At 39.8% G+C, this 21,900-nt stretch overlaps 1 protein-coding gene across 3 annotated transcripts in view; it reads right to left on the bottom strand.

Annotated features, from left to right (window-relative positions):
* The window catches only part of mindy3 (MINDY lysine 48 deubiquitinase 3), a 196,322-nt gene that overhangs the window by 126,701 nt on the left and 47,721 nt on the right, over nucleotides 1-21,900 (bottom strand). The gene's annotated exons all lie outside the window — the stretch shown is intronic.

Below are 21,900 nucleotides of genomic sequence, written 5' to 3'. Positions count from 1 at the left end.
CAAGTGTAAAACCAAGGGGGACAGGTCTTTTGCAGCTGTCGCACCTCACCTGTGGAACTCTTACCTCATCATATAAAGGAGTCGTCTACAATTGAACTGTTTAAAACAAGATTAAAAGACTCATTTCTACTCACTTGCATTCAGTTACCTTCAGTAATACTGATGGCTTCCTCTTTGTGATTATATTACATTACTTTTATTTTTTATGTATATAACATTACTTCTATTTATTATGTATTTTATTTTATGTTCATATATTTTATTTCTATTTATGTTTTATGTTAATTTGTTCTATTTTTGTAAAGCACTTTGGCCACAGCATTACAATGTTTGTTTAAATGTGCTATATAAATAAATTGACATTGACATAAGCGAACACGGTACTCCAGCTGTATTTTCAGGCTATTAAAGAAATTACAACTCTGAAATAATTATTTAAAACTGCACAGGGTGGAGCCAATTAAAGTGTCAACAGCTACACAACTGTTGCATAAAAATGGAAAAATATGTATTTATTCAATGGTTTCAGGGATTCTTTTGCATTTTTATAGTATTTACTAAAAGCATCTGGATCTAAAACCAGACAATTTTCAACAAATATAATCCTATTATTGATCTGCAAAGTAAGATTTGGAACATGTCAGGAAATTAAAAAAAGACTATGATTACAATTTGGGCAGACTCTTACTATTCAATCACTTTAGCACCAGATATGACCATATCATGTTCTTGTGCCTCCTCTTCTGTTTCAGACAACTGGAATAATTTCTCTATTACAGAAGATAAGCACAGTGACCCCAGAACACAGACAAGTGGCTGAGAAATTAATGTGCGTCTTTGGATCACTTTACCACTATTTTTAATTTTGCTGTACTATTCTTTATGTGATATGTAACACATGTATTTCCAGGGATCTGTATGAAAGAAGACAATGCATCATGAGTTACTACAAATTTTTCTTTCATAAATCTTTTAGCAGACTAATTGACACACTCATTTGAATTTCTATTAAAATTTTAGTGTCTATTGTTAAAATGCAGAGTATAATTTAAAAATTACTTTTTATTTTACTTTCTATTGATCTTTCAGTATACTGTACTTGCCTGCAGAATTTCATGACATTTATCGCCCATTTTTCTTTCATTTTTACAAATTGTTCATAAAAGTTTGAACAAAATACAAGAGATATTTTGGACTGTAAATCAATCAATATCACATAATTACAACATATTATATACTGTATATAAATACTTCTTGTATGCTAAAAAACATAAGTACATAATACTTTCTAGTCTGTCAAATATTTCAGACTTACTATTTTAATTTTTGAAAAACAATTCAAATTATATATAAGAAATGTTTGTATTCTTTTAGCTCTATAGAATTCCTAAAAATCATAACACAAAACTATTGCAACTGGTAAGTAAACATTTGTGTTAGCTTAACTACCAAAAAGCACAAGCAGCCTTGCAGTACAAATAATTGAAACACAAGTCTTATTAATACCAAGAAATCACTTAATGACAAATTAAGGGTCAGATTCACTAAAGGGCAGTAATGCACCATCAGGCTTGGCAATATTCAAGAAATCTGAATATGTCCATCAAACCATTGTCCAAACCAGTTAGTAATCCCATCGTAACTAAAGTAGCATATTAAATGCTTTGTTTTGTATTTGATCTTCTATGTAATCTGTGTGTGTGAATCACTACATGCTTCTTAAACCAGCTTTCTCTTCCTCCAACAGGACACAGAATCAATTACATTTGTGATATTACAGCGCTCTGAATAATTAAAATAATGAGATGTATACTTGATATCATTTTCATGATAGGAGTTAAAGCATGTTGTTAAATATGGGAACACGGTGGCGCAGTGACTGTTCATGCCTCACGCAGGATGCTTGCTGCGCCATGCACAACCTTCGATGAAATAATTTATTGCAGCAGTACTGTCTCTTTCAAATATACTAACCCCCAATTCCTGTCCTTACATTTCTTTCTCCAAATACAGAGTTGATTGTGTGGCGATTGGGTAATAAACGTTAAGCCATATAAACACAATCGCCACACAATCAACTCTGTATTTGGAGAAAGAAATGTAAGGACAGGAATTGGGGGTTAGTATATTTGAAAGAGACAGTACTGCTGCAATAAATTATTTCATTGAAGGTTGTGCATGGCGCAGCAAGCATCCTGTGTAAGCTTAGAACTCCAATTCTTCAAAACTTTTAAGGAACATTGAAATATCTTCGTAGTACATGTTAAATTATTCTATCCATCCAGTGTTGCACCAGTCCCAGGAAGAATACAGCACGAGGCAGGAACAATTTGTGAACGGAGCGCCAGCTCCTTGCTAGCGCTGCAACACCGTGTCCTCATATGTTTATTTATTAACAATATAGATTATTTAAATGAAGTTAAAGTTTTCTCTCTATAATAAACATATTTTGCTGCATTTCATCTTAAAAATGATATCATCATATGTAAATACACACTTTATAAAATGGCTCAGTTTGCGCAATATTATATCTGTATCGCAAGTTTACAGTGAGGTAATTGTACTTATAAGGTCAAACAGTTTTACAAGGAGCACTTGATGGACTGATCGAGTGCAATTATAGTTCTTGGGATGAAACCGCGAGGAAAAGCTCTGAAGCGTTTGCCGTATGAGAGCAGTTCAATAGACAGCATGGCTAAGGCAGCATGTGCTTGATGCTGTATACCGATAATTCTCTTTCCGATCAGCTGGTGTACAGCTGTGATTCCCCACTCAGATACAGTGATATAAATACTCAGAGTGGTGCAGTGAGAGTAATATGGAAAAAGATGATCCGCTGTGGCAACCCCTAACGGGATAGAGCTGAAAGGAGAAGAAGGTGGTGCAGGGAGAGTAACAACGCTAAAGCAACTATTGTATCTAGAATAGTTTGACCATTCTGTGGACCATTATATTGTTACAGATTAATTACAATCAAATGGATTAAACTAATAAACAATATGCGGTTAATTTCAGTGTATTTATAAAGCTGCCTTAGGGATGTGGATCTAAAAAAGAAAGGGAAACCACACTGGAACAGTAGCACTGCTTTGACGCTGGGTCCCGCCAGTCTGCAAAACAGAGCGGAGAACTTGTGTACGCCAGGCTATGAGCTACCGTGGAAATGTGGCTTTACGCCAAGTTTAGGTTTTATACATCGCAATTTGAACGTGGAAACGTTCGTATGCAACATTTTTGTGTGTACGCACCGTTTATACATGAGGTCCCAGGTCAGGATTTCAAACCAGCAGTTGTAAAAACTCTGACATCATATTTTACTTTCATATCATTTATATATTATAAATCTTATTTGGATTACAGTGGCAGTCACAACTGACTTTAGATTATGTGCATGTAAGAACCTAAAGGTTAATTGCTTCCAGGTATAAATTAACCACACACCGTCCAAACCCTGCAAAGTCCTCAAGTATGTATGTGAAATTCCTATATATATAGTCAAACTAATGATATACTTTTAGCAAACGGTTCTGGGCTAAATATCTACATACATAGGCCTCACTATAGTAGAGCACGTCTGGTATAGATGACCAAAATACTTTACTATCAAAAATGGAGAGCACTTTGGATTTCACTTGTGCCGAATTCCACTGTTTCAAACATGAACCCACCAGCAGGCATGAGTTTCTCAGACTTGGTAAAATTAGACCATAAACTGGTGCTGGTCTATACTTATACACATACCCTTTTTCATATAATTTTTATGCGGATGAAATTCAAGTTTGTTTCAATATATAAAATATGTGATAAGGTCTTTAGGGTCTTGACTTGCAAAAAAACAAAAACTAAATAAAATTATCTTTTGATGCCATTTTCAGATTCTTTTTTCAGATTCAGCTCACACAAATTATAAATTCTGCTGCAATCAGACTTTGGAATATATCCTGCTAGTGTTGTTTACTCCTTCAAAAGACAATTTAAAATCTATTTAACATTCTTGGCAATTAATTTAATAAGAGTCCCTCTGTCTTTAGGATGCATTTCTATTTGAAGAACCATTTGTTTTAATTTTTCACTTTTCTGGAGATGTTTATTTTGCTTATTGATTTCTTGAGCTGCCCTATAATTGTATTTATCAGTTTACTTAATGGGTAATTCTTTTACTATTAGCTTCAATGCAGTGCTCTTTACTAGGATTTTTGTTTTATCCTTCTCTTTCTATTAGTGCAGTCTGAGTATTTATTATGCCATTTTGGCATGAGAAAGGAACTCTTTAAATAAAATGTGTTATTACTGTTATAATCATTTAACATTTTTTAAATAATGACTGAAAAGAAAATCTGACTGTAGTACTGAAGCTTGAATAATACAAGAGATTGTGCTATTTGGGTAAAGCTATTCCTAGTGAATAAACCTCATTAACCTCTGGACAAAAGCAGATCTTGCCATGATTCAAAGATATGCAGTTTACTTAAATGGGAAATTTAAAGTAGTTAGTGTGAGTTATGTGTATGTATGTTACGGCCAAAACCCGAAGTTCAGCCAGTTCCCGAATTGAACGGCCATTTCACATTTTGGCCGCGAGGTGTGGCCAAAGTCCGAAGTACTAGAAATGACCGGCATATATGCTACTTTGGCCGGCCATTTCGCGAACTGGCGAAAACTCCCTGGTCAAAATCTGATGTGCTGATGTAAGACTGTCCGCTCAAGGTGCGAAGATGCTTAAAAATTTTCAGATGCAGATTCAGAAGTGAGTTTTCCGTTCTGCACGAGAAACTGCTCAAGGCGGGTCTTGTTCAGCAAAGTGGACGCCACTTGAGACGGCTTTCCCCTCGCCCAAACACTAACCTTAAGGTCAATAAAATAGGTCCCTGATGTTAAGTCACTATTTTATTGCTAAAATAACAGAAATGTGAAATCTACTTATATACCTGATCTTAATTATTGTGAAACAACCAAGTGGCGTCCGCTTTCTGATCGTGAGCCGCCAAGGCTACACTCAACGCAATTGCACTACTAAGTGAGCAACAAATCGCTGCTCATGCCTTTTTCCTTCCGACTTTGGCCGATCGCCCCATGCCATTTCGCAAACTGGCAGGCCAAATCCCGAAATCGAGGAAAAGATCGGACATTGGCCGGTCAATTTACAGCGACATTGGCCATTTCCCCGATTTGGCCGGACATTTCCCGCTTTGGCCAATTTCGGGTTTTGGCCGTAACATGTATGCACCAGAATACCCCATCATAAAATTGCCCTATGTAAACAAGGATCCTGCCTTTTGCTATATATTAAGGGGTAAGCTCTGCCTTCCTCAAAAAATACTTTATTAAACATTATTCACAAAGAATGAATAAGAAAGAAATAAAATGTAAATAAAAGGAAAATTACCCATTTATATTTAAATCAACTAACACATTAGATAAGATAAAAAGAATAAGAAAAAAAAAAGCTGACTATACTAACCTAACACTATAATTGGTTAAAAAAAAAAAAAAAAAAAAAATCAATAAATGCAACCACTAGTTCAAAAATACTAGGATATAAACATGTAATAACATAATTACCTGTAGGCTCACTTATGCACTTCATGCTAAATTTACGCTTTCTTTGGGATATAAAGAGAGTTTATCTATAAAAAGTAACAATGATCTATTTTGGTCTCACACATCCTATACTCCATGGACACCCTTGAAAAAAATTCACATACAGTTGTAATTATGCCTATTTTTTGCTTTCATTTGGCACTGGAGTAAATAGAATACACCTTGTTCTCTTTTTTGTACAACAGAGTGGGCCTATAGTGACACTTCCCAATCCTGGTTTGACCACTGAGTAATGGCACGATTTGACTGAAGGATATCTTAATGCTTTGTGCTTCTACTGGAAATGAAATATGTGTCTTCCAAAAAATAGACATTTACACTTTCCTCACAGTTACGTTTAAAACTTCACATCACTATCATTAATGTCTGGCAAAGAAGGCTGGTTCTGCAAAACTCAGCTGTCAATTAGTATTTTCTTGGTAATGTAATCCACAAATTCCTAAAACGTAATTAAAACCAGAATACAATGATTTGCAAATCCTTTTCAACCTATACTCAATTGAATACACTACGAAGACAAGATATCGAATGTTCAAACTGAAACTTTATTGTTGTTTTGCAAATCTTCACTCATTTTGAATTTGATGCCTGCAACACGTTCCAAGAAAGCTGGGACAGGGGCAGCAAAAGACTGGGAAAGTTGAGGAATGTTCAAAAAACACCTGTCTTGAACATTCCACAGGTGAACAGGTTAATTGGAAACAGGTGTTTGTCATGATTGGGTATAAAAGGAGCATCCCCAAAAGGCTCAGTCGTTCACAAGCAAGGATGGGGCGAGGTTCACCACTTTGTGAACAACTGCGTGGGCAAATAGTCTAGCAGTTTAAGAACAACGTTTCTCAACGTACAATTGCAAGGAATCTAGGGATTTCATCATCTACTGTCCATAATATCATCAAAAGATTCAGAGAATCTGGAGAAATCTCTGCACGTAAGCGGCAAGGCTGAATACCAACACTGGATGCCCGTGACCTTCGATCCCTCAGGCAGCACTGCATTAAAAACTGACATCATTCTGTAAAGGATATTACCACGTGGGCTCAGGAATACTTCAGAAAACCATTGTCAGTTAACACAGTTCGTCGCTACATCTACAAGTGCAAGTTAAAACTCTACCATGCAAAGCGAAAGCCATATATCAACAACACCCAGAAACGCCGCCAGCTTCTCTGGGCCCGAGCTCATCTGAGATGGACTGACGCAAAGTGGAAAAGTGTGCTGTGGTCTGACGAGTCCACATTTCAAATTGTTTTTGGAAATCATGGACGTCGTGTCCTCTAGGCCAAAGAGGAAAAGGACCATCCGGATTGTTATCAGCGCAAAGTTCAAAAGCCAGCAACTGTGATGGTATGGGGGTGTGTTAGTGCCCATGGCATGGGTAACTTGCACATCTGTGAAGGCACCATTAATGCTGAAAGGTACATACAGGTTTTGGATCAACATATGCTGCCATCCAAGACGCGTCTTTTTCAGGAACGTCCCTGCTTAATTCAGCAGGACAATGCAAAGCCACATTCTGCATGTGTTACAACAGCGTGGCTTCGTAGTAAAAGAGTGCAGGTACTAGACTGGCCTGCCTGCAGTCCAGACCTGTCTCCCATTGAAAATGTGTGGCGCATCATGAAGCGCAAAATACGACAACAGAGACCCCGGACTGTTGAGCAACTGAAGTTGTACATCAAGAATGGGAAAGAATTCCACCTACACAGCTTCAACAATTAGTGTCCTCAGTTCCCAAATGCTTACTGAGTGTTGTTAAAAGGAAAGGTGATAACACAGTGGTAAACAAGCCCTTGTCCCTGCTTTACTGGAACGTGTTGCGGGCATCAAATTCAAAATGAGTGAAGATTTGCAAAACAACAATAAAGTTTCAGTTTGAACATTCGATATCTTGTCTGTGTAGTGTATTCAATTGAATATACAGTGCATCACTTTTATAGCCTTATTCCAAAATGGATTAAATTCATTTTATTCCTCAGAATTCTGAACACAATACCCCATAATGACAATGTGAAAAAAGTTTACTTCAGATTTTTGCAAATTTGCCTTCAAAACAGCATCAATTCTTCTAGGTACACTTGCACACAGATTTTGAAGGAACTCGGCTGGTAGGTTGTTCCAAACATCTTGGAGAACTAACCACAGATCTTCTGTGGACGTAGGCTTCCTCACATCTTTCTGTCTCTTCATGTAATCCCAGACACACACAATGATGTTGAGATCAGGGCTCTGTGGGGGCCATACCATCACTTCCAGGAGTCCAGGACTTCTTGTTCTTCTTTACGCTGAAGATAGTTCTTAATGACTTTGGCTGTATGTTTGGGGTCGTTGTCATGCTGCAGAATAAATTTGGGGCCAATCATATGCCTCCCTGATATATTGCATGATGGATAAGTATCTGCCTGTATTTCTCAGCATTGAGAACACCATTAATCCTGACCAAATCTCCAACTCCATTTGCAGAAATGCAGCCCCAAACGTTCAAGGAACCTCCACCATGCTTCACTGTAGACACTCATTATTGTACCGCTCTCCAGCCCTTCGATGAACAAACTGCCTTCTGCTACAGCCAAATATTTCAAATTTTGACTCATCAGTCCAGAGCACCTGCTGCCATTTTTCTGCACCCTAGTTCCTATGTTTTCGTGCATACTTGAATCGCTTGGCCTTGTTTCCATGTTGGAGGTATGGCTTTTTGGCTGCAACTCTTCCATGAAGACCACTTCTGGCCAGACTTCTCCAGACAGTAGATGGGTGTACCTGGGTCCCACTGGTTTCTTCCAGTTCTGAGCCGATGGCACTGCTGGACATCTTCCGATTTCGAAGGGTAGTAAGCTTGATGCGTCTTTCATCTGCTGCACTAAGTTTCCTTGGCCAACCACTGCGTCTACGATCCTCAACGTTGCCCGTTTCTTTGTGCTTCTTCAAAAGAGCTTGAACAGCACATCTTGAAACCCCAGTCTGCTTTGAAATCTTTGTCTGGGAGAGACCTTGCTGATGCAGTATAACTACCTTGTGTCTTGTTGCTGTGCTCAATCTTGCCATGACATGAAACCATCTTCCACAACCTCACCTTGGTAGCAGAGTTTGGCTGTTCCTCACCCAGTTTTAAGCCTCCTACACAGCTGTTTCTGTTTCAGTTAATGACTGTGTTTCAACCTACATGTGACATTGATGATCATTAGCACTTGTTTGGTATAATTGGTTGATCATACACTTGACTATAATCCTACAAAATCCCTGATTTTGTGCAAGTGTACCTATAAGAATTGATGCTGGTTTGAAGGCAAAAGGTAGTAACACCAAATATTGATTTGATTTAGATTTTTCTTTTGTTCGCTCACTTTGCATTTTGTAAATTGATAATAAAATTGATAATAATAAACAATCATTATTTAGATTTCTGAAAGCATTCTTTGTTTACAGCAGTGTTTCACACCTGCCTAAAACTTTAAAAATTTATTTCAAACTGACTTCATCAAATTAAACTAGTTTTTCTATGGCTAACTTGCTTCAATTAACTTGCTCCATGTATGTGTCAGCAATAAATACATAGATTATTAGAAGGCAACATAACATACAAGAAAACAAACGAGGACACAACTCTTCATTTACATAAACAGAGGGGGGAAAAAAAATAGTATACAGAAATAGCCTTAGAACTCCAAACTAGGACGGACCACCATGGGATAACACAGGTGGAGAGAGGACTGGTAAAGTATCAAAACCAGTCAATATCCATGCAAGGGTAAATAATCTGTTCACCATTGTTTAGTTCAGACAGAATTTGCACTTATTCTCTCAAATTCGAAGTTTTCAATTAACCCAAGTTTTCCTTCTAAGTCTCAAAGGTTTTCACAGATACCAGGGAACTCCTCAATGATCATGGAAAAGCAATTCCTGGTCCACCTTCATGAAAAATTAAACCACTAGTTAAGTGTGACAATTCAGAGGCATTGTTACTGCCTTCTGCACAATCTTGAAAAGTTGTATTAATGAGGACAAATTAACAATATGCAGTGTCTTCAGAATTTAAAGCTGGACTTCATTCATAGCAGCACGGTGGTGCAGTGGTAGCGCTCCTGCCTCGCAGTAAGGAGACCTAGGTTCACTTCCCGGGTCCTCCCTGCATGTAGTTTGCATGTTCTTCCCACGTCTGCATGGGTTTCCTCCACGTGCTCCGGTTTCCTCCCACAGTCCAAAGACATGCAGTTTAGGTGCATTGGCGATCCTAAATTGTCCCTGGTGTATGGGTGTATGTCCTGCCCAGATCTTCTCCTGCCTTACGCCCTGTGTTGGCTGGGATTGGCTCCAGCAGACCCCCGTGACCGTGTGTTAGGATGTAGCAGGTTGGAAAATGACAGACTGACTGACTTCATCCATACCTCCAGTTGCTGCAGTATGGAAATTCTCAAATTCCACATTGACCTCTACCACAGTAATGGACTCGGCCTTCTCCAGGTTCGTCCTTCAAGGAAAGTGTCGTCACTCAGTTAATTCTTAAAAGTGTTTTTCCCTCATCTAAGCAATATCCCCATTTGACATAATTATTCCTGTTCTTTAATTGAAAAGGGTGGAATGTATTTCATCTAGACCTGTTCTTTAATTGAGAACAGGTCTAGATGAAATACATTCCACCCTTTCAGGTTGTCAAATGGTAGAAGTTTAACAAGCTAAAGGGAAATGGCTATCTGATAGCTCCAGAGAGATTTTGATAAACATTTAAAACATAAATAGGTAGATAAATAAAGATGCACTCACTCTATGGTCTGAACACACACCAGAATCCTCAGTTCACCCCCACCCCATATTATAAACAACTAACAACAGAATAACTTAATACAAAAACATAAATTTAACAAGGTACAAGCATCTAAAACCTCAATAAAATACAACACATTTGAGCTGGAATTAGGCCTGACTGATATGGACATAAATTGATATTTCAAATATGTTAACCCAAAATGTGATATTCGATATATCTTGATATGTTCTCAAACTCCAATTTATTTTACTACAATAATAATGGAATATTAATGAAAATATTTTTTCTTCAAAATTTAACAATCTCATGAATTGCTGTGCCTCAAAGAAAACTGCTTAAACAACATTCTCTCAAACCATTTTTGCTTGTCTCATATCTCCTCTAATTATTTTTGAACTTTCATGGTATGCATTGTATTGTATTCAACACCTTCCCTGCTTTGGTGTATTCTTTGTCAGTCAGAAAACACAGCTCACTCTGTTTGACAGTTTTATATGGGGGAAAAATAAAGTTCTCGATTTATTACCATAGTAAATCATAGATCTTAATTAATGTACATAAATATAGTATACATACATTGTTTAATAATTTACATCATTCGCAAAATTTCCAAATTATGTAGTTACATATACCTGCTTTATCATCTGTAATAGACTAAGATGGGTTTGAGTATTTGTAACATTCTCTGGCACAGTACTGTATTTGTAGTTGGACAATGAGTATTTTGCATCCAGTGTCCTTAACAGCATTTTGAATCCTAATTTCTCTACAGTGGATAGGTACTTTACATAGGAAAAAGCCAGGGAAGAATCTGCAAGGGGCAATTCTGAGGAGGACAGTGAAATTTTGGTGGAAATGAAGTAGTTTCACTTATCCATGGAACTTTACTTCAACTTTCAATCCCAATGAAGAGTAAGATAATTCATGTCCTGTCATTTTCTAACCAGCTTAATCCAGAACTGGGTCATTATATAATGTTATTCTAGATTTTTATGTCATCAATTTTTATTTTATTGCCCTTTTACTAACCTGTGCTCACCAAGTAAAATGGTTGTATATTTGATTTCCTCCAGTAATCCTAACAGATTCACAGATCAACAGGATAACATATTTATAGATGTTAATGGAAAATGAATGCATTATACATCTCTCTATTATAAAAGAAAAATATTGAAAAAATCTCTTGGCAATAGTCTCATCTCAAGTCCTGCCCTCCTCTCAACCATTTTCAAATCTTATTGAAGAATTTCATCCTGAAGGGTTATCAACAGAAGAAATGAGTACACAGGATATCCTAGCCCCAAGAAACGATGAAGTCAAATTAATTAACGTGAACATTGGTTAAATGCGGATCAATAGACTATGCTGAAACAGTTGGTGGTGATTGTGCGGAAGATGAAAACATCAACTTACAATATCACTTAGAATATCTACAATCGTTAACACCGTCCGGTCTTCCACTGGCCGAATTACCGTTGAAAGGATGATGTATAGTAATGCTATTGCGTAATTTGTGTCTAAGTGATGGGCTATGCAATAGGACAAAATTAGTTGTATTCAGAATAGGTCAAACAATTCTGACATCTAAAATTTTAACAGGTGACAAGAAAGGTAATGTAGTACATCTTCAACAGATAACACTAGACACCAAAGGAGCTCTTGATATGCCATTCATATTAAAACGTTTACATTTTCCCCGTTAGAATAGCTTTTGCTATGACAATTAACAAATCACAGGGACAAACATTCAAAAAAGTTGGTTTATTTATTAGAGAGAAAGAAACTATATTCATTCACGGGCAGTTATACATTGAGTTGTCACGATATAACTAACAAAAAATTATTTTACTGAAGTTTTACAGTAAAAGTGTAAGTTTAAAAAGTATTTGTGCAATGTAAATCAGTGGTTAGTGTACAGTATTTCTCCAACAATTGGAAGTATGAGCATTTTTAGGGTGCAATCTTAGTAATTACCTCCTTCCACCTGCTGCAGTTCCACTCATAGGGCATGTAAAGGAATCAAGAAAATTTTGTGGAGCTTTCCTTATCAGGGACCCGCTTTGCCTGTGATGCAGAAGGACAAGCTGCAAGTGTGACATGTGCCTGAATGGCCCCTTCATATGCAGTAACAGGTTTTATATTTAAATGTTGCACTGCATAAACTGTCATCCTGGGCAACGCCAAACCATTCTCAAACAGCAGGGCTAACCCTATGTGATCTTATAAACTTTCCCTCTTCTGATCCTCGCTCCATTTCACCAACAGGCAAAATGGGCAGAGCTCTAGCATCAAAAGAGTGTTGGAGATTTTGTGGATTTTTTTTTTTTTTTTTTTTATATAAAGTTCAAGAAGTTGTGCGAAATCAAACTATTGAATATTGTGATATTGGGTTTTACAAATCAATTTTTCTTAAATATCAACTGTATTCAAAAAGTCAATATATTGCCCAGGCCTAGCTGCAATACTTCCCAATTTGACTATAGATAGTTCCTCATTTTAGACCTTTGACCACGGGGCCCAGCCGGGCTCAGCCTAAAGGAGCAACGTGGTTCCGCTTTCTTTCTTCCAACCCTTGGTTGCCAAAACTGGCTTTTGGGACATGGAATGTTACCTCTGTGGTGGGGAAGGAGCTTGAACTGGTGCGAGAGGTTGAGAGGTACCGGCTAGATATAGTCGGGCTCACCTCTACGCATGGTCTGGGCTCTGGAACCATTCCTCTTGAGAGAGGCTGGACTTTGTTCCACTCTGGAGTTGCTGTGGGTGAGAGGTGTTGGGCAGGGGTGGGCTTGCTTATGGCCCCCCGGCTCGAGGCCTGTAGATAGATATAGAGAGATAGATACTTTATTAATCCCAAGGGGAAATTCACACTGTACGTTGGGGTTCTCCCCGTTGGACGAGAGGGTCGTTTCCCTATGCCTTCAAGTTGGGGGAAGGACTCTGACTGTTTGCACTTATGCACCAAACAGCAGTTCAGAGTACCCAGCCTTCTTAGAGTCCCTGGAAGAGGTGCTGCGAGGCCTCCCTGATCTAAACTCGAGTGGTGTTCAGTTGTTGGACTTCTGTGCTGGCCATGGATTGTCCATAACGAACACCATGTTCGAGCATAAGGGTGTCCATAAGTGCACTTGGCACCAGGACGTCCAAGGTCACAGCTCGATGATTGACTTTATAATCATGTCATCAGATCTGCGACCTTATGTCTTGGACACTCTGGTGAAGAGAGGGGCTGAGCTGTCAACTTACCTGGTGGTAAGTTGGATCAGATGGCGGGAGAGGCTGCCGGACAGACCAGGCAGACCCAAACGAATAATGAGGGTCTGCTGGGAACATCTGGCGAAGGAACCGGTCAGAAAGATCTTTAACTGCCACCTCCGGCAGAACTTCAACCTCATTCCGAGGGAGGCGAAGGACAAAGAGTCTGAATGGGCCATGTTCCAAGCCTCCATTGTGGCCGCAAGGTTGTCGGTGCCTCTCGTGGCGTCAATCCACGAACCCAGTGGTGGACACCTAAGGTTTGAGAGGCCGTCAAGCTAAAGAAAGAGTCCTATCGGGTCGGGTTGACCAGTGGGACTCCAGAGGCAGCTGAGGAGTACCGGCTGGCCAAACGTGTGGCGGCATCGGCTGTTGCAGAGGCAAAAACTCGGGCATGGGAGGAGTTTGGGGAAGTCATGGAAAACGACTTTCAGTCGGCACCAAGAAGGTTCTGGCAAACCATCAGGTGCCTCAGGAGGGGAAAGCGGTGCTCCACCAACACTGTGTACAGTGGAGATGGGTCCCTGCCGACTTCAACTGCAGACGTTATTGACTGGTGGAAGGAATACTTCGAGAATCTTCTCAATCCCATGCGCATGTCTTCCCTAGAGGAAGTAGAGCTAGAGGACTCCGGGGGGGGGGGCTGTCCATAACAGGGGCTGAGGTCACCGAGGTAGTTAAAAAGCTCCAAGGTGGCAGAGCCCCTGGGATGGATGAGGTTCACCCTGGGTTCCTCAAGGCTCTGGATGTTGTGGGGCTGTCCTGGTTGACACGTCTCTGCAACATCGCATGGACATCGGGGGCAGTGCCTCTGGATTGGCAAACCGGGGTGGTGGTGGTTCCCCTTTTTAAGAAGGGTGACCGGAGGATGTGCTCCAACTTTAGGAGGATCACACTCCTCAGCCTCCATGGTAAGGTCTATTCAGGGGCGCTGGAGAAGAGAGTTCGGTCAATGGTTGAATCTTGGATTCAAGAGTAACAATGTGGATTCCGTCCCGGCCGTGGAACACTGGACCAGCTCTACACCCTGGCCAGGATCCTGGAGGGGCATGGGAGTTTGCCAAAACCAGTCCACATGTGTTTTGTGGATTAGGAGAAGGCATTTGACCGTGTCCCTTGAAGCATCCTGTGGGGTGTGCTCCAAGAGTACGGGGTACAAGGCTCATTGTTACGAGCCATCCAGTCCCTGTACAGGAGGAGCAGGAGCTTGGTCCGCATTGCCGGTAATAAGTCGGACTCGCTTCCTGTTGTGGTTGGACTCCGCCAGGGCTGCCCTTTGTCATAGAATCTGTTCTTAAGTTATATGGACAGAATTTCTAGGCGCAGCCAAGGAGCGGAGGGGGTCTTGTTTGGTGACCTCAGAATCTCGTCTCTGCTATTTGCGGATTACGTGGTTCTGTTGGCTTCATCAGACAGTGACCTCCAGCTCTCACTGGAGCGGTGCGAAGCAGCAGGGATGAGAGTCAGCACCTCTAAATCGAGGCCGTGGTTCTCGTCCGGAAAAGGGTGGAATGCTCTCTCCGGGTTGGGAACACAGTACTGCCTCAAGTGGAGGAGTTCAAGTATCTCGGGGTCTTGTTCACGAGTGAGGGAAGAATGGAGCGGGAGGTTGACAGACGGATCGGTGCAGCATCCGCAGTAATGCGGGCTCTGCAATGGTCCGTCGTGGTGAAGAGAGAGCTGAGCCAAAAGGCGAGGCTGTTGATTTACCAGTCGATCTACGTTCCTACACTCACCTATGGCCACGAGCTTTGGGTAGTGACCGAAAAAGTAAGATCGCGGATACAAGCGGCCGAAATGAGTTTTCTCCGCAGGGTGGCTGGACTTTCCCTTAGAGATAGGGTGAGGAGTTCAATTATCCGGGAGAGACTCAGAGTAGAGTTGCTGCTTCTCTGCATTGAAAGGAGTCAGTTGAGGTGGTTCGGGCATCTGGTTAGGATGCCCCCTGGACGCCTCCCCTGGGGGGGGTGTTCTAGGCATGCCCCACCGGTAGAAGGCCATGGGGCAGACCCAGGACACGCTGGAGGGATTATTCTCCTGGCTGGCCTTGGAACACCTCGGGGTCCTCCCAGAGGAGCTGGAGGAGGTGGCCTTGGAGAGGGAGGTCTGGGCTTCCCTGCTTAGGCTGCTGCCCCCACGACCTGACCTCGGATAAGCAGTGGATAATGGATGGATGGATAGTTCTTCATTTTACTTGGTGTTATTTTATTTGTTTGATGGTGTTTTTTTTTTTTTTTTTTAAATGAACTTGTAGATGTGTGACCATGCAGGTTAGCTCCATGCTTCCAGTTCCTTCCAAGAGCCTCTTGAACCTGTCAGTGTTGATAAAGTTGCCAAGATAAGTCAGGCAGACAAGGGGTAGGTCCAAAATGTGCCAAAGAGCTTTTATTTAAAACTAATTTGCATACTGATTTGTTTTTGGTTAAAGTGCAGCGCTCCATCTACTATAAATAAGTAATCCATAAAATAACAATGTGGAGGTTAAACTTCAAATAAATCCAAAACACACGAGGTTAAAACATGGCAGAAATCTTCTCTAAAAACTCAGTGCCTGGTGCTTCCCTTTAAAATGGATGTCTCTCTGGCTTATCCTAGTCAGATCTCGCAGCACAAAGAGACGTCTTCCAAAAGGCACAGAGAACCTTCAGTCCTGCTCATGTCCTCGCCACGCATCCATCCCTTGGTGATCCACGTGGTACCACCGAGCCTCCATTACCTTGATTCCCACTGCCCTCACCAGCCTTGCAGGGAAGTCCTGTAGACTAATGCGTTGCTCCTACTCCCGTGCTCAACAACAGCAACGCTCCGCCCCCTCAAGCGCCAGCCACACGCTACTCACCCGGGGCTTCATTACCGTCCATTTGCTTCTTTTTGATTGCACCAACATTCTCCTCTCCCCTTTAACCTCCACTCTCTCAAAGCTCTCCTTTCCTTTTGTCCCCCTTCTGTCCCATGTAGGTTCCTTTTATTTCTGCTGCCTAATTGGGTGCAGGTGCGAGAAGCAGTTTCCTCTGCGGCCCCATTGAGGTACCCGATTGATCCACCCTCCTATGCATGTGTGTGCGGCACAATCAAGTAACTGTGGATCAACATGCGCTCACGCACACCTGCCCTTAATTGGAGTCCTGCACCCTTACGGGGAAGCAATTATTTATTTGAAAAGTTGCCCTGCATCACAGATCTGGGCTACCAGTTGCACTGGGCTGGTTGAGGCATGAGCCATTCCTGTGCAACTACAGGCATAAGATGGGGAAGGTGTGTGGTATAACAGGCCTACAGCTAAGCAGTATGCTTGATTGCATGGCTGCAGGAGGTTGTTGGGGTGATTGAGAACAGGAGGGTATGTTCTGTTGTAATTGCTTCGTTGGCTTTCCACAGTTCATGATCAATGTACTGTGTCCACAGAGGAAGATAAAATGGGTGGCGGCACGGCAGAAAAAATGAGAAATGAAAGAGAAAGGAAGAACAGAAAGGAGATTAAAGAAAGAAGAGAGAAGCAGGCAAGAAGATGGGACAGAGCACCGATGACACAGAGAGAAGGGAGCTGGAAGGAGAGTTCCTTGGGGAGCATGCAGCCAACGCACAAGGGGCTGGAGAAGGCTACTCCAGCTGAGTGATCTTGGAGCTGGAGTAACCCGTTGGTGAGACTTGCCGTGGGAAGTCCAGGAAGGCAGCGAGAGTTGAGGAGGCTTGGACAGGGAGCTCTATTGGGGCCATAGATGGCCACAGGGACCTAAGCCTTCTCAAGCTGAGGTCCAGATTGGAACCCTGATGGAAGCCATGGAACAAGAGAGACCCAGACCTGTAATTGGATGACTGTGTATGTCGGATGGGCATCTTGCAGCAAAGGAAACGTCATGTTCAAAAGGCTGCACCAGGTACTGCCTTGGGAGTTTTTAACATCAATTTTAAGGAATTATGTTTTGCCTTTGTTTTAACCTGCACATGGACAGAGTTTATTTACAGTGGTGTGAAAAACTATTTGCCCCCTTCCTGATTTCTTATTCTTTTGCATGTTTGTCACACAAAATGTTTCTGATCATCAAACACATTTAACCATTAGTCAAATATAACACAAGTAAACACAAAATGCAGTTTGTAAATGGTGGTTTTTATTATTTAGGGAGAAAAAAAAATCCAAACCTACATGGCCCTGTGTGAAAAAGTAATTGCCCCCTGAACCTAATAACTGGTTGGGCCACCCTTAGCAGCAATAACTGCAATCAAGCGTTTGCGATAACTTGCAATGAGTCTTTTACAGCGCTCTGGAGGAATTTTGGCCCACTCATCTTTGCAAAATTGTTGTAATTCAGCTTTATTTGAGGGTTTTCTAGCATGAACCGCCTTTTTAAGGTCATGCCATAGCATCTCAATTGGATTCAGGTCAGGACTTTGACTAGGCCACTCCAAAGTCTTCATTTTGTTTTTCTTCAGGTGGATTTGCTGGTGTGTTTTGGGTGATTGTCCTGTTGCAGCACCCAAGATCGCTTCAGCTTGAGTTGACGAACAGATGGCCGGACATTCTCCTTCAGGATTTTTTGGTAGACAGTAGAATTCATGGTTCCATCTATCACAGCAAGCCTTCCAGGTCCTGAAGCAGCAAAACAACCCCAGACCATCACACTACCACCACCATATTTTACTGTTGGTATGATGTTCTTTTTCTGAAATGCTGTGTTCCTTTTACGCCAGATGTAACGGGACATTTGCCTTCCAAAAAGTTCAACTTTTGACTCATCAGTCCACAAGGTATTTTCCCAAAAGTCTTGGCAATCATTGAGATGTTTCTTAGCAAAATTGAGACGAGCCCTAATGTTCTTTTTGCTTAACAGTGGTTTGCGTCTTGGAAATCTGCCATGTAGGCTGTTTTTGCCCAGTCTCTTTCTTATGGTGGAGTCGTGAACACTGACCTTAATTGAGGCAAGTGAGGCCTGCAGTTCTTTAGACGTTGTCCTGGGGTCTTTTGTGACCTCTCGGATGAGTCGTCTCTGCGCTCTTGGGGGAATTTTGGTCGGCCGGCCACTCCTGGGAAGGTTCACCACTGTTCCATGTTTTTGCCATTTGTGGATAATGGCTCTCACTGTGGTTCGCTGGAGTCCCAAAGCTTTAGAAATGGCTTTATAACCTTTACCAGACTGATAGATCTCAATTACTTCTGTTCTCATTTGTTCCTGAATTTCTTTGGATCTTGGCATGATGTCTAGCTTTTGAGGTGCTTTTGGTCTACTTCTCTGTGTCAGGCAGCTCCTATTTAAGTGATTTCTTGATTGAAACAGGTGTGGCAGTAATCAGGCCTGGGGGTGGCTACGGAAATTGAACTCAGGTGTGATACACCACAGTTAGGTTATTTTTTAACAAGGGGGCAATTACTTTTTCACACAGGGCCATGTAGGTTTGGATTTTTTTTCTCCCTAAATAATAAAAACCATCATTTAAAAACTGCATTTTGTGTTTACTTGTGTTATATTTGACTAATGGTTAAATATGTTTGATGATCAGAAACATTTTGTGTGACAAACATGCAAAAGAATAAGAAATCAGGAAGGGGGCAAATAGTTTTTCACACCACTGTATATGGATTTTTTATTTATTTATGGAAAAAGCACTGTGCTATTTATTTTGACACGGATTGTTTGGATTGTTTAATAGAAGCACTATTTCACCTTTGCACCTACACTTTGCTATGTGCTCATGTCTTCATTTGCCCGGCTCATCCCTTGATTACGTTATTGTCAGTGGCGGGTTCAAAAGGCTCCTGGATGGGACCAGTAGTGTGAAGCCAACCCACACCATCACAGTAAGTGAATAAAAATAAACACCATAATCGTATTTCAGTGTTCATAGTTTGGGTGTTCTAGCTTGGACTACTCATGGAACCACCTTACTTCTAAGTAAAAATCACACATAATACTGCAGCTCTTAGTTACAAACAACTATGAATCATTAAAGAAATGTATTACATTCTGTCGATTTAGTTTTAAGAGTATAAATTTGTGTATAAACTCAATTCATGGAAAAGAAACTGGGGTAACATTGGGGAAGTATAGGTAAATGCTGCCAGAAAGGTATTGATGACTGTGTGTATTATTGTTGACTAACCTTGGGAAAGTTTTTTTTTTTTTTTTTTGTTTTTTTTTTTTAAATATACAACAATAATTTTACTTAGCGTAGGTTGTTTGAATAGCTCCAATATCTAGGACAGTTACAAAAGTTAAAATGGTTATAACTTTTTCTTCTTTATTATATATATTGAAAAAGTATTCTACAAAAATAAAGAGGAAAAAAACCTGAAGTTCTCCACCAATTAAAGTAAAATTAAATTTTTCATTTATAATTGAAATTTGGGCAGAATAAGGACACTTAGATATACAATGGGATAAGCACAGAGATGTTGATCAGTACTGGAATTTTTTAACATATCTGCATCTGAATTGGTTTTGAAAAACTATGCACAATGAAAGCAAGAAGGCTGCCATATACACTACCCATCCACTTTAATATATTATATGAGGCAGAGAAACAAACACTTCTATGCTTGCATGACAACATGATTCTATCACAAGACACATTTAACCCCTCAACACACTCATATCAGGCCAATTTAGAATCTTATGGAATATAATACCCCGATACAATCCTTATTGACACAGATAAAATATAGAAATTCAACAAAGTTACAATTACTTGAACACTTAGAAATATTAGGCAATTGTGTTAAGATCTTTTTTGGTAGAAATTGAAGGGTGCACGCCAAAACTCTGCTGATCATAGTGCTCACAGAAAACCTCTACTTTCTATTAATGGTTAAAAAGAATACTCCACTAAATACTTATACCTTTTAACTAATTAATGAAATGAACAATTAAATATATGGTTATAGTTTAAAAATGTCAAATTCCAATGATTGTTCAATTAAAAAATTCTAAATATTTATGCCTAAAAAGAATACTCCACTCAAAAGGGATTTTTTTAAAATGTTACTTACCTCATGTGAGAAAAATGTTTTAAGTTCATGTTTTCACACCGAATGGAGCTAACAAAGTATTTGTTTTAATGGAAGCAGGTGGTCACCAATACTGGACTACAGGTAAAAATATCAAAACGTCTATGGATAAAAATCTTAATCACATTTCATAATCCATGCCAGTTCATCCAGTTTTATGCTCGAAATGTGTAAAATACATGCGTTTCCCCCCCCCCCCCCCCCAAATACTTTTAAATCGATTCCTCTGCTAAAACAAAAATAGCCCATAACCCAAAACCTTTTTACACTGGGTTGTGCTTTTGAATTGAAGACTGGAAAGTTGTCCAATGTATGGGGGGGAGAGGGGGGGCTTTCAATTCCAAAGTCTGATCCTGTGTAAAGGAGTCCCGGGTCAGGGCTGCTTTTATTTTACCTGAAGAATCAGTTTTACACACACATGTGTTTTACACACATTTTAGCAAAAAATGTATACATTTTGCACATTCTGAGTACACATTGGGTGACTTCATGTGGATTATGCAACACAAGTTATACGAGTTCCCCAATGGATGTTTTGATATTGTTTACTTTTCCCCGGCATTAGTCATTGCTCCCTTACATTAAGTATAAATTTTGTTAGAAATTTCATGTCTTCCTGCATAATAAAGCTATTGGCCATCATTACAAACCATATTGGGGAACATAAAAAAATTTTTCGGTGGAAAACTTCATTAAGTCATAACAAATTAAATCTAACTAAACTTCAAACAAGTTACAGAACAGTAAAATCTACAAAAATAAAAGAAATGGCGAAGGATTAGTTGTTTAAACAGGCACCAGGTTGCATTCAATAAATGTGTTAGCTAACCGCCATTAAAAAATGAAATTATGGTAAGAAATATAAATGGCAACAGCAAAAAAAAAAAAAAAAAAAAAAAAAAGTAAAAATAGAATATACTGTTGATGACAGAATAAAGAATCCTGCTACTCTGTATGGGAAAGGTGCTATATAAATAAAATGTATTATTATTTATTACTACTTAAAAATATTTAAAGTACTGTAAAATTGCACTAAAAAACATTAAATAATCATTTATTTAGATTTTAACCAGTCTTAACCAAAACACACAATACAATTAAGAAAAATACCATTTTGAATCAATAAATTAAGTGAAACTTTAAATGAAATTTTGAGATAAATTTTGGCTCAAGTAAACATTGAATGAAAGCCAATATTGATGCATATTGTCATTTGTAAGTTGAAAACTTTTTACATTATTTAGTTTCCTTTAAACATTCACAGTATGCATTTATCATA

The sequence above is a fragment of the Erpetoichthys calabaricus genome, chromosome 13, assembly GCF_900747795.2.
Source record: "Erpetoichthys calabaricus chromosome 13, fErpCal1.3, whole genome shotgun sequence".
Lineage (NCBI taxonomy): Eukaryota > Metazoa > Chordata > Cladistia > Polypteriformes > Polypteridae > Erpetoichthys > Erpetoichthys calabaricus.
Note: the sequence above shows the minus strand (reverse complement) of the source record. Positions and strands in the feature narration are given on the sequence as shown.